The sequence below is a fragment of the Anolis sagrei genome, chromosome 4, assembly GCF_037176765.1.
Source record: "Anolis sagrei isolate rAnoSag1 chromosome 4, rAnoSag1.mat, whole genome shotgun sequence".
Taxonomy (NCBI): Eukaryota; Metazoa; Chordata; class Lepidosauria; order Squamata; family Dactyloidae; genus Anolis; species Anolis sagrei.
In genome coordinates, this window is record NC_090024.1 from 215,082,426 (window position 1) to 215,095,003 (window position 12,578).

At 42.0% G+C, this 12,578-nt stretch overlaps 1 pseudogene; it reads right to left on the reverse strand.

Annotated features, from left to right (window-relative positions):
• Positions 1-9,806: 9,806 nt before the first annotated feature.
• LOC132773357 (mRNA decay activator protein ZFP36L1-like) lies at positions 9,807-12,089 on the reverse strand (annotated as a pseudogene).
• Between the last annotated feature and the right edge of the window lie 489 nt (positions 12,090-12,578).

Genomic DNA, 12,578 nt, shown 5'->3' on the forward strand with positions numbered 1-12,578 from the left:
TCCCTAGATGTTTTGGCCTTCAACTCCCAGAAATCCTAACAGCTGGTAAACTGGCTGGCATTTCTAGTTGTAGACCAAAACCCCTGGGGACCCACAGGTTGAGAACCACTGTCCTAAAGCATGGAGTTATGTCACCTAAACTGATAAATGAGCAGAGCCCTTTACAAAGTAGGTAAAAGCACAAATGAAGTAGATAGTTGTGTGGTGTGCATATCAGTAATACATTTAGTTTGTCTAGTCCCACAACCCCTTGCATTGTTTTCTAACCTAGTTTATTTCAAATCCAATTCCCTTTTTCCTCTAATCCTTTGATTTCAGAATTCTCTTCTCTTTAGCATAAGCCTACTGGAAGAAATACACTTAATAAAGGTGTATACTAGTTTTAAATAATTGTATGTTCTTTCAGTACTATAACTTCTTCTAATCTAAACCACAAAGACCTTCATGGTGAGAAAGTCTGAAATCAAGTTCAACTGTTCAGAACCAGGATGTTTTTTCCCTTCCTTCAAACTTGTTATCTTGATAAATATATTATCTTTACAAGTACATCAATCATTCACATTTCCTGGAATTAGTCAGGAATGATGTAACTCTGGGAAATAAACAGCTGATCCACCAAAGTTCTCTGGAAGTATGCTTATAGTCAGAAATTCTAAATAAGGCCCCTTGTTACAATATCTGCCAGAACTGTGGTCTGTGTTAAGGGATGAGTCACCAGTCTAACTTACTAAATCATGTTTTACTTCTACTTTCACCATATTTAGGAAATTGAAATATTCTGCAGAAGAAAACAGGTCACATAAATATAAGAACTTGTCACAAGGCTGTCACCAGTGCTCCAATTTGTAGAGAGGCATGGGTAGCCTAGCACTCCACACCTCGCATCACCCAGCTCCAGGTGAGACCAATCAGATTGGGGGGGGGGGAGTGCGAGTGTATGTGAAGTGCACGACTTCCTCCCCCCCCCCCATGCATTGCAATGGCAACATGGGAGCCCTCCCATGTTGCCCTGGCAGCGGCATACACCGGCTCAGTTCTCCTTCACCCACAGAGCCATGCCAGCATCGTCTGATGGGAGCAAGATGGCTCTCTGGGTGACCGGGGCTAAATTGGTACATACCATCAAATTTAGCTTCACATGAAGAGGTTCTTAGAAAGCTGGAGTTGAATTTTCTCTTTTCCTGCTATCTTTATGTGAAAAAAAATCAGACGTATGAACCTAAGAATCAATCAGGTGTAGGTGTAAGGCCTGCAAGAAAAATGTGGTAGTTTGACATTTTCTTTAACCTGGATGTTGCTATGCAGGTTTCTAGACAATTACTTTCCATATTTTGCATCTAGGGATGAATCAGTACTGGCTGTTGAAGCCAAGCATTATGTTACAGACTGGTCTCAAAGTGGCCAGTTGCACCTGCTTAATCCAATTCAGTAATCAAGGACCTAACACAGAATCTTTATTAATGCAACCTCTCAACATCTCATAGTCAAAAGGCAGTCTGTAGTAATACACAGCAAGCAGTCCAACAAGAACAAGGCACACAAATAGTCCAGATTTTTTCCCAAGGATCAAAGTCAAGGCAATCTCACCAATTCAAGATGCAGTCCCATCACCAAAATCAAAGTTCTGTCCAAAACTTCAACTCAAATTCAGGCTGTAGAAGTATCACAAATGTTCCTCCCTACAAACTACCAGTTCCACCCTCCAGTTATTTATGCCACTTTCCCAAGTGCTTTCACCTGTAGACGCTCCACTGAGCCAATCAATTAGATATCCTCAGTTGGCTAGCATCAGTTCTTAATAGCAGCCTAGCTTGAATGCTTTCCTCTTGATCTGCTTCTTGGAGCTTCTGATCCTGCCCTAACTCTTTGCCCCTACTTCCCTGAGGCACCTGATACTGCTCTTCTGGGGTAGATTCCTCAGTGTCAGGCTGGTGCTCTTTGCTTGCCCCTGATTCAGATGCTGGGAAAAACAGCCCTTCATCTCTATCCTTATCACTAGCCCTGACAGCAGCACATGGTCGAGTTGGGATGACACCTCATTGTACAGCTTGTTGTGAATGACTCTGCTGTTGGTCCTTGCTGGCCACAGAACTTTGTGTGAGTGCTCATTACATCAGAGATTGACCCCTTCTTCTTGCTGGTTGTGCAGGTAGCCAGCTCTTATGGAGCTCCATGATGGAGTAAAGTATTCCATCCCTCCACCTCCTTTTTCCTCTTTATCTTTGATATATAAGATTCCCTGATTTTGGTTATGAGCACTTCCTACTGGACTCTTTTTCTTAATAGAGGGGATGGGGAGGAGTAAAAAAAGATTGTTGTACTTCTTGAAACATCTGGATTGCAAATATATATATATATATATATATATATATATATATATATATATTTGTAATAGTAAAGCATAGAGAACTATTGCTGTGAACGTACTCACTAAAGCAGCAATAACCACACTAGATGCTAATAGTAAGACAAAGAAAACCCTCACTTATATTTTAGGAAATCTATCAAAAACAGAACTGAACCAAAAAACCTGTTTACAAGAAAAAGTAAAGCTGGTTTCTATGCATATGCTCAGATAGACATGATTGGGCTGTGGTGCTTTGCTTGTTTCTCTGTTCAGGAATTGGGAAGATTAAAAAGAAAGAAAGGACCTGGGAAAGCAGAGCCATCTACAAGGACTGGAATCATGTACAGTTCTAATTGTTGAACTATGGCATGGGGTGGTAGAGGGGAAAAGGAAGGAATGTAGTAACAGACTTATTGGTTTTTATTTTAGCACAAGCTATTGTAGATATAAGGCCACTTCTTGAGATGCAGTATAGAGTGAAATCAAGGCCCCAGGATATTAAGTAAATTTATAGAATTACAGGAATAGTATGGAATGCATTAATATCTTGGAAGTCATTTGAAAATTTAGGGCAACAGTACTGATTTGCAAAGGATACTATGAGTCGCCCAAGGGCTGAGAAAAGCGGTATATAAATGAAGTAAATAAATAATAAATAATAATAAATATTTAGTCCTCATGCATTTTGGTGGAGAAAATAACTATGAGGGAATATCCAAAATAAATCTCCTTCCTTTGAGAAACAGAAACAACATTGCTGGTAGCAGAGGGTTGAATAGAGGACTACCAGTACCAAAACCAGGCCTACATTATCTTTCTTTTGGATATTCAAGGAGGAATGCTCACCTCAGGCCCTTTCACATTAAATATAGTGCTATGACTCCATTGTAATTCTCATGATTCCATCCTATGGAATCAGAGGATTCAAGGCTTATGGAAGAGAATTAAGAATTCTTATCTGGAAAGCTCTAGTGCTTCACCAAACCCCGGGAGTCCATAAAATACATCCCAGGCACTTAAAATGGAATAAGAGTACTGTAATTGCATAGTTTGAAAGAGCTACTCATTTGCACATCCTCTGTCTTGTGGCAATAATTCCATCTCGCAACTGCTCTTGACTTTAACGGTTTGAGATCCACCTCCTCAGATTCAGTTAATCACTGTGTGCGGAGTGCATAAAGAAAGATGAGGAAGTACAATGCAAGGGGGAGGGGGATGAGAGAGCAGAATGGAAAGAAAGAGATACAAGAAGATCATTAATATGTCTTAATATCCTGTCCTGACATCTCACAAATTATCTGTGACTTCATAGCCAATGTAAACAGGTTTGTTTTCAACTCCCTTAATTGCTTGCTAATTGACAGCAGATGCAGTCTTTAACTTTCTTCCTCAAATAAAAACCAGCTTCTTATTCTAGGCTTAGCATATTGCAAATGGAAAGCTGGAGTACATTCCCAGTTAAAGGACAAGAAAAGCAAAATTGTTTTTCATCAATCAGATGACTGAAACCTGACTTAGGTAGAACTGAAAGCAGGGAACCACAGCACTTTTAGTAACTAATGCAAGGTCATATTTGCAGATTGCTTGAATATTACATAATTGTGCAAGTTTCTTTTCTCTCTCTTTTTTCTTTTGAGGTTTCTAATTGCAATAAAAGTCATCATTTTTTTTGAAAAAATGCACTGCCATCAAAATTCATTACCTAATTCCTCCCTGTGGACAGTTCAGTGGCCTGCTGCTTTCCTTCCATCATTCTCTTCAATCTATACTGGACAGCTGGAGAATTCTAAGTTGTTTGTCTGTGTATCTGATTTTCATTTGCTAGGATGTAGAAACTTGTCAGATTTATTTACAAATCAAGAGCTCCCCTCTTCCCCAGGGATCCTTCAATGTCACATTGCAAAATCAAAATGTGAAAAGTTTCAGATTCCAAATGACAAATGTGAATGATGTGAAATTCTGCCAAATTTGAAATTTGTATAAGATACCCTACTAGCTCTACAGGCAGCAAATAACATTAGAACAGCTTTATTGCTTTGAGCCTGTATGTGCTTGAAGATCTTTTCCTGAAGCCTTTCTCCACAGGTCATTACTATGGACATGTATTATGTTGCAAGAAAGGAGGACTGTTTCGGTGGTGGCATCCTAGTTATGAAATGTTTTCCCAAAAGAGGTGAAACAGGTATTAGTACCAAGTAAAGGTATGTTTATTTTGACAAGCATCAAATGTTGGTATATGCCCCTGTATGTTTTTTAATTGGTTTTGATTTTATTGGATATTTATTTTGTAAAAGGGAGAATTGAGGGTCATATAATGCTAGTCTTAAAGGAGCTTTACTTGGTTGCCAGTTTCATTGTGGTCTGAATTCAAGGTATTTTTAAATGACATTTAGAACCCAAAAGGACTTGAGGCCTACAGGAGGAACAGTCCTCTGTGGGGGCAATATGAAGTGGGAGAACATGGGAGGTGACTTCTCACATGTTTTATTCTAATTGTGGAATACTCTCCCCTTTGATGTCTGATAGATACCAGTTTAGATTTATTGCCACTACCAAGTCAAGACATGACTTTCTATTAAAGCTTTTGAGTCTTAATTTACTTTGAAAAATACATGATTTTAAGTTGCCCTATCCTTTTTAAATTGTTTTACTCGCTGTATTTAATACGTTTTTATTGTTTAAAATATTTTCATTTCAGATTATAACAATAAACTACTGCAAATGGAATAAAAACATAGTTCTATTAATACACTTTCCTGAAAACTCAATAAAGATTAGGATATATGGTGCATTCTCAATATCTTCTGGGGTTTGGTTAGCGGATCCCTTGTGGATACCAAAAACTATGGATGTTCAATGTCGGAACCCAGAAGCCTTTAAAGAGCCCGACTCAGTAATATATGCAAAAGTAACAGTTTATTAAATCAAACAAAAGACTCAGAGACACTTACTTCAGTGCCTCTGGTCAAAACTGAAAAGAAACAGCAAGATTTACCTCAAAAAAACAACTTAGAAAATAATCCGGATTAAACAGAGATATTAAACTGAGTAGTGTCCAAAGTTACACAAAATAACACAGCAGACAAAGGGTAAGCAAACAAAGTTCTGTGAAGCAAAAGCCAAAGTCAAAAATAGTCCAAAGTCAAAGAAAGCCAAGGTCGAAGTTGCGAGGATCCAAAGTCCACGTAGTCAGTGTTGTTGTCATCAAAAGCAGTCCGAAGTCAAGGAAGGGAGAAAATCACACTCACGGGAATCCAAGCCGAGTTCAAACACAGAGGATAAAGCAACCTGCAGATCCAGGACCCAAGCCCAACATGAAAGTGGCAGCAACAAAACCCAAGACACGAAACCAACACTTTGCCTTCTGCAAAGTTCTAATATTTTGGTGCTTACTTTTATCTACAATTCTTCACCCAATGATGAGCTGCCCTCCACCCCGTCATCATCATTTTCAGCTGGTTTAGCTTCTACACCTGAATGCCAACACCCATCCCTCCAACTCTTCCATTGCTTGTCAAGACTTAGGTTTCCCCATGAGTCCACAGTATTCCCAGAATGCCAATCCCCACCACCAGAAAACCCTGCAAATGTGTCACTAGATGTTGGTTGAGTACAGATATCTTGAACCTCTTGAACCTTGGTCCAGTCCAATGACCCATCCTCCTCCTCGTCACTCCCAGACCCATTACTCCCAGTGAAACCCATGAAATCCTCCTCTTCTGTGGGAGCATTAAGTATATCCCGGATCTTTTTCCTTTGACACTCCTCATCAGATCCCGACTCTCGAGTAGACCTCTTAATACCCCTGCTTACATCCGCTGAAACTCCTTCCTCCTCCTCACTCATTTCACTTTCAGAAAACCCCTTGAAGGAATCTTAGTCAGTGGGTGACATAATTATTTTCCGAATCCTCTTCCTTTGCTGTTCCTCACTTAACTCCTGAGCACACCTTTTCTCTCTTCTACCACTCATACTATCAGTAGTAACGGTACCAGGAGCCTCTACTACAACACTCAAGTTCCATTATGTACAAAGGTATAGTAAAATGGCATCCTTTATATAAAATGATAAAATGCAAGCCTGCTGGAGAGAGTCTGAGGAATGGTGAGAGACTAAAGCAAGGTATGCTTCCACATCTTTGTAGTACTCAGCCTGTAGCAAAATCAAAGGGGTGTTTTTTGGGGGGGTGGGGGTCAATCTGTGGTCAGTTGGACCCATGGGTGCAAAACCTGTGGATATAGAGGACCAACTGTATGTTATTCAGTGTGCTCTGGTTTCTTGGAATAAAAGCAGTATATAATTAGATTTAATTTCAGGGGTTTTGAGGGAATCTATTCAAGTAGTGTATATAGTAACATAAACATTTATTTGGGGAGGGAGGAAGGAGAGATCCTTTTTCTTTTAGAAAAAGCAGATGAAACTGGGCAAAGACAAAGAGATTAGGAAAGGTAGGCATAGATGCATAAATTCCTAAATATTACAAAACATTTTAAATATATGGTTCATCTAGGTTAGCTGTGTCAAATATCCCACTTCATGTATTAATTATATTTCTTCTTGTCTTTTGACCTAGCAAGGAACTTCAGTAGTTTTTAAAATAACTGCAAACTTTCTGTATTCAAATGGGAATCCTTTCCTGCTTCAATTTCTGGTTTTAAAAAAATGATTTCATATACTGTTGTGTTTAAGGATGCATCTCTTCTTTATTTTGGCTTATAGACTGTTTATATTCCTATTTGATAAGAATTTGCTGTAACCTTTATCTGGTTTTGAACCCACTTGTACTGCTGCACTTCATCACTCTGAATAGTACAATCATTGTATGATCCCACTGATAAAATCAGCATGAACACTCAAAAGAAAATTGAAGTTCTATCATAATCAGTCAAGTAACGAGATGATTTCAGAATCCAGACTGGTTATTCTGAACTCACTAGCCCAGCAGTATTTGTAAACTAAAAAAAAGAGCATTCAATATTCATTACAACAGCCTTCTCTCTTTCCCCCCAATATGTATATCACTTCTTCCTTCCAAAAGCCCATCTGTCTCCTTCAATTTGTGCAGGGAAGTCATTCTGTTCTTTCTCCCAAGGTCAGCTCTAGGCCCCATCCAGACCTCAATTTCAACTCTTCTTGACACTATAACTCCTTGGAAAACAGCCATGGGCTATGACTACGGAGTTCTGACCTTACATTAGAGATCATTGGAGTTTAATAGAAGAGAGGGTTACAGATCAAGAAGACAAGGGATAACAGATGATTGCAATAGTCAATTGAGAACAGTAAGACATCCACATTGACAGTCACCAAGTCTAATATTTCCAGTATTTATAACCCTATAGCATCTTTATAATGCTCATTATAAATAATATTAACGACCAACCTTTTATCATAGTAATGTTTTAAAGAGAAAGTTGAAATTGTTTAGGGTCTTAATGAGGGTGTCTTCATTTAAGTCACTAAAACTGTTCCCCCCCCCCCCCCCATTTTTCTGTATTAGTTTCAGATAGTTCACATGTATGCTAATATAATTTGTTTCCTTGGCAATATCAAAGCACTTAATGATTTTATTTTTTTACTCTAGAGGAGGTACTGAGCTTCCACTATAGATTGGGGTAAAGAGATCTTTATGTTATAGTCTGAAACTGGATTGCACCCACTGCACCAGAAATGTGTAATGAGCCATCGTTTAAAAATGATCAGTTACTCCTGAAAAGTATTTTGCAAACAATGGATTTGAAGCTGAAATTGATAAACATTTTGCAATATTAAATCACTGGCACACTGGCTTCAGTCTGGATCTAGCTCTTATGAGAGGGGCAGATCAACAGCTCCTATTTCATATTAGAGTCCTGTTTGTTTCACTGCAGGCCAGGAAACACTTCCATACTCCAGTCCAAGTTAAATCAGCAAAGGAGTTTAATAAAGATTATATAAAAAGCCCTGTAGCCAACATTAGTAAAAACTTCAAAGTCTATACATATAAAATAGTTCACAAGGGTCAAGGTATAAGAGTAATCCAAAATCTCAAAGCAACGGGACATCCAGCACAGGAATACAAGAAAACCAGGAAGTACAAGGTGGCATTGAATCCAGTACAAAAATCCAGGAATAATCCTTCAAACTTGGAAGCATGAAACAGGTGCAAAGACATGGAACTAGCATTCCCCCAGAAAACTTGACTGGGACTTGGCAAGAGCTGTTGCCTCAATTACCAACACTGACCAGACTGGCTGGAAAATTTCCCTGGCCTCTCTAATATAAACATGAAATCATGCCTTCTCCCATTCTCTAACAAGTGCTGTGGCCTTTGGGGATTCTGTTGAGCAACACAAAGTGTGCGAAAATACAGCATCAACCAGCTCATTATCTTGCAACTCATTACTCTCTCCACCTGGGATTTCAGCCTCTGAACTTATTTCCCTAGAGAACATCTCCTCTGCACCATCTTGGCACCTCTCTGGAATGTGACCTTCACTAACTGCTGGAGACACAGACTGATCATTTTCAGGACTTATAATATCACGTTAGCTCACAGGCCCAGAGGTCACATGATTCATTTCCCCATTTACATCAGTATCAGCCACAACAATGGCTGAACTACAGCACTGATCTGGATTGGAGATCCAATGCTTACTCTGGCTAGGTGTCTCTGTACACTGTAACTTTATAATCATATGTTTTGTTTCTCAGATGAAATTCTCAACTGATTCCACTTTTCTTAAATAAATATGTTGAAGTGATGTGTGATATAAAATTTCAGTCATGAATGAAAAATCTTCATTTGTTGCTACTGTCTAGGAAAGAGAGCAAATTACAATTACTAGTTTAGGGTTGGCAGATTGAAAACTGAAGAGGACACTTATACTTTTAATGGTTGTGTAGAAGGAATTTTGCCAGTATTGTTTGCCATGAGTAACAAACTGCAGCTGCTGAAATTTCCTCTGCTATGCAAAAGTACAGGAATCCTCTCTGTTTTTTCAGTCTGTCAACTCTATGCGCTACAGATATCTTAAGTTCAACCATGATAGTTCTCATACACTTAATTGTTTCACCCATTGCAAGAGAAGAATGAGCAGGGGAAGGAACAGCAGCAAACAAACCAGTCTAATGCTGTGTCTTAAGAAAATCAAATAAATTTATTATTATTATTATTATTATTATTATTATTATTATTATTATTATTCCTCGTGTTATCTCCTCAAAGGGGGCTCAAAGCAACTTGACATAAAAGCATTGGTATCCAATTTAAAATATACAAATCTACAAACATTAAAATAGAATTAAACACAAACAGTATTTAAAAATTCAGTTAAAATTCATCAAACATATTCAGATTTAAAAACCAAGGCATACTGTGACTAGATCTTAAACACATTCAACTTTAAATGCAAAGAGAGATATATATTACAAGCTTAACATTGTGAATAGTGGGGGAAAGGTCAAGAAAATCACCAGGTTACTTGTCAGAGATGGAGAATCTTCTAAAGATGGCAAGATGCTCAGAGGTTTCCAGGATGGGTGAAAACGAGTCGCTGTGGCTGCTGCTAGAGCTGCTGAGATAGCTCTCCTGGTCAGAGAGGTAGTCGGGGGGGGGGGGGGGGTTGGGGGATTCAGACATGGGTCTAAGGAGAAAACTTATTGGGGGATTCAGACATGGGTCTAAGGAGAAAAGCAATGGGTGAGCCCCTACCTGACACTGATATCCCATGCTGGGAGCAAAGAGAGAAGTCAGCTCTTGGCTGGAGAAGGTGAAAGCATTGCTGACACAAGTAGGCAGTGTGGGAGAGCCCAGAAGGTAATCAGTAGGCCTGTGCGGTTTCGTTCGTTAATTCGTTATTTCGTAATTAAATCGTTATTTTTACCATATCCGACGCGATTTCAAAACATATTTTCAAACCCGGAAGGGTTTAAAAATATCGAAACAGCAGCCCCATTTTTTTTACGAGCTTCAGCTCGTGTCGTTAATGGGATGGAGGCTGCTGAGTGCTGCTGGTGCCTGGGAGCCAATCCGGCGCTCCCAAGCACCCCAGCAGTGCACCGTGGCAGGAGCCGATTGGATGGCGCGCGCGCGCTCACAACCGGCCTCCGCGCGCCATCCGGCTTGGCTCCTGCGCCCTCCTCCTCCTCCTCCCAGCTGTGTTGCAGGAAGTGTCAGGAGGAGGAGGAGGAGGAGGAGGAGGAGGGCGTAGGAGCCGAGCCGGATGGCGCGCGGAGGCCGGTTGTGAGCGCGCGCGCACCATCCAATCGGCTCCGGCTCCTGCGTGCGCCCTCCTCCTCCTCCTCCTCCTCCTGACACTTCCTGCAACACAGTTGGGAGGAGGAGGAGGAGGGCGCACGCCAGAGCCGATTGGATGGCGCGCGCGCGCTCACAACCGGCCTCCGCGTGCCATCCGGCTCGGCTCCTGCGCCCTCCTCCTCCTCCTCCTCCTCCCAGCTGTGTTGCAGGAAGTGTCAGGAGGAGGAGGAGGAGGGCGCAGGAGCCGAGCCGGATGGCGCGCGGAGGCCGGTTGTGAGCGCGCGCACGCCATCCAATCGGCTCCGGCTCCTGCGTGCGCCCTCCTCCTCCTCCTCCTCCTCCTGACACTTCCTGCAACACAGCTGGGAGGAGGAGGAGGAGGAGGAGGGCGCACGCCGGAGCCGATTGGATGGCGCGCGCGCGCTCACAACCGGCCTCCGTGCGCCATCCGGCTCGGCTCCTGCGCCCTCCTCCTCCTCCTCCTCCTCCCAGCTGTGTTGCAGGAAGTGTCAAGAGGAGGAGGAGGAGGAGGAGGGCGCAGGAGCCGAGCCGGATGGCGCGCGGAGGCCGGTTGTGAGCGCGCGCCATCCAATCGGCTCCGGCGTGCGCCCTCCTCCTCCTCCTCCTCCTCCTCTTGACACTTCCTGCAACACAGCTGGGAGGAGGAGGAGGAGGAGGAGGGCGCACGCCGGAGCCGATTGGATGGCGCGCGCGCTCACAACCGGCCTCCGCGCGCCATCCGGCTCGGCTCCTGCGCCCTCCTCCTCCTCCTCCTCCTCCCAGCTGTGTTGCAGGAAGTGTCAGGAGGAGGAGGAGGAGGAGGAGGGCGCAGGAGCCGGAGCCGGATGGCGCGCGGAGGCCGGTTGTGTGAGTTTTCAGGGCTGTATGTATGACATGTTCCAGAAGCATTCTCTCCTGACATTTTGCCCACATCTATGGCAGGCATCCTCAGAGGTCTGTTGGAAACTAGGCAAATGGAGTTATCTAATATCTATGGAATGTCCAGGGTGGGAGAAATGAAAGCCATTCAATGCTAATCAAGGTGACCATTACTGCAACATTCACACTTACAAAATGTTTTGTAAATATTTACGAAATTTCGTAAATAACAAAACATTTTTTTGGAAAGTTTTGTAAATATTTTAAATATCGAAACAAAAAAACACCCCAATTACAAATCGATTTTAGAAACAAATTTTTTCTTGATCAAACAGGCCTAGTAACCAGCACTCAGGATGTGCAGAGGGGTGATGGATGTGGGGCTGTCCAGCAGCCCATTGGCAGCAACAGCACTTGGGAAGCCAGCAAAGCTGAAGCTGTGTTGGAGGTATGGTCTTTACTTGAGGGCAACCTCTCAACCCCCGCCACAGCCTTGTGCTCCTCAGAAGCCGATGTGTGGAAAGTGTGGCAGAGCTCCGTCTTGTACTTGGTGTGGTGGGTCAAACTTGGCAGCTCATGGATGCCATGGATGTTGAAGTGGACATTGAAGGAGGTGTGAATCATTTGAGTTTAGACAGAGAAAGATAGTGGAATTAGAGGCAAAGTTAAACTTAAATAGTGACAGACGAGTTAATGAGATGAGAAAGAAAAAAAATAATGGTGGCAATAATAGCTGTGCAGGATAGGAGTAAAAGTCACCTATGCTATATTAACTATTAGACATAATCCTTATTTGGACTTCTTTGCCAAATCACTACTTTTTCTGGAAACTATATTCAATAAATGGATATATATTAATAGTTTCAACTACTTCTGTTTTGGCCTAGACAGATTTTGAGATGGCTGAAGAAAGCTCTCAGCCCCTAGATCAGTGGTTCTCAACCTGTGGGTCCCCAGGCGTTTTGGCCTCCAACTCCCAGAAATCCCAGCCAGTTTACCAGCTGTTAGGATTTCTGGGAGTTGAAGGTCAAAATATCTGGGGACCTACAGGTTGAGAACCACTGCCCTAGATAAAAAGAAGGGCAAGCTGAAAAATCTCAAGAGGGAATCATT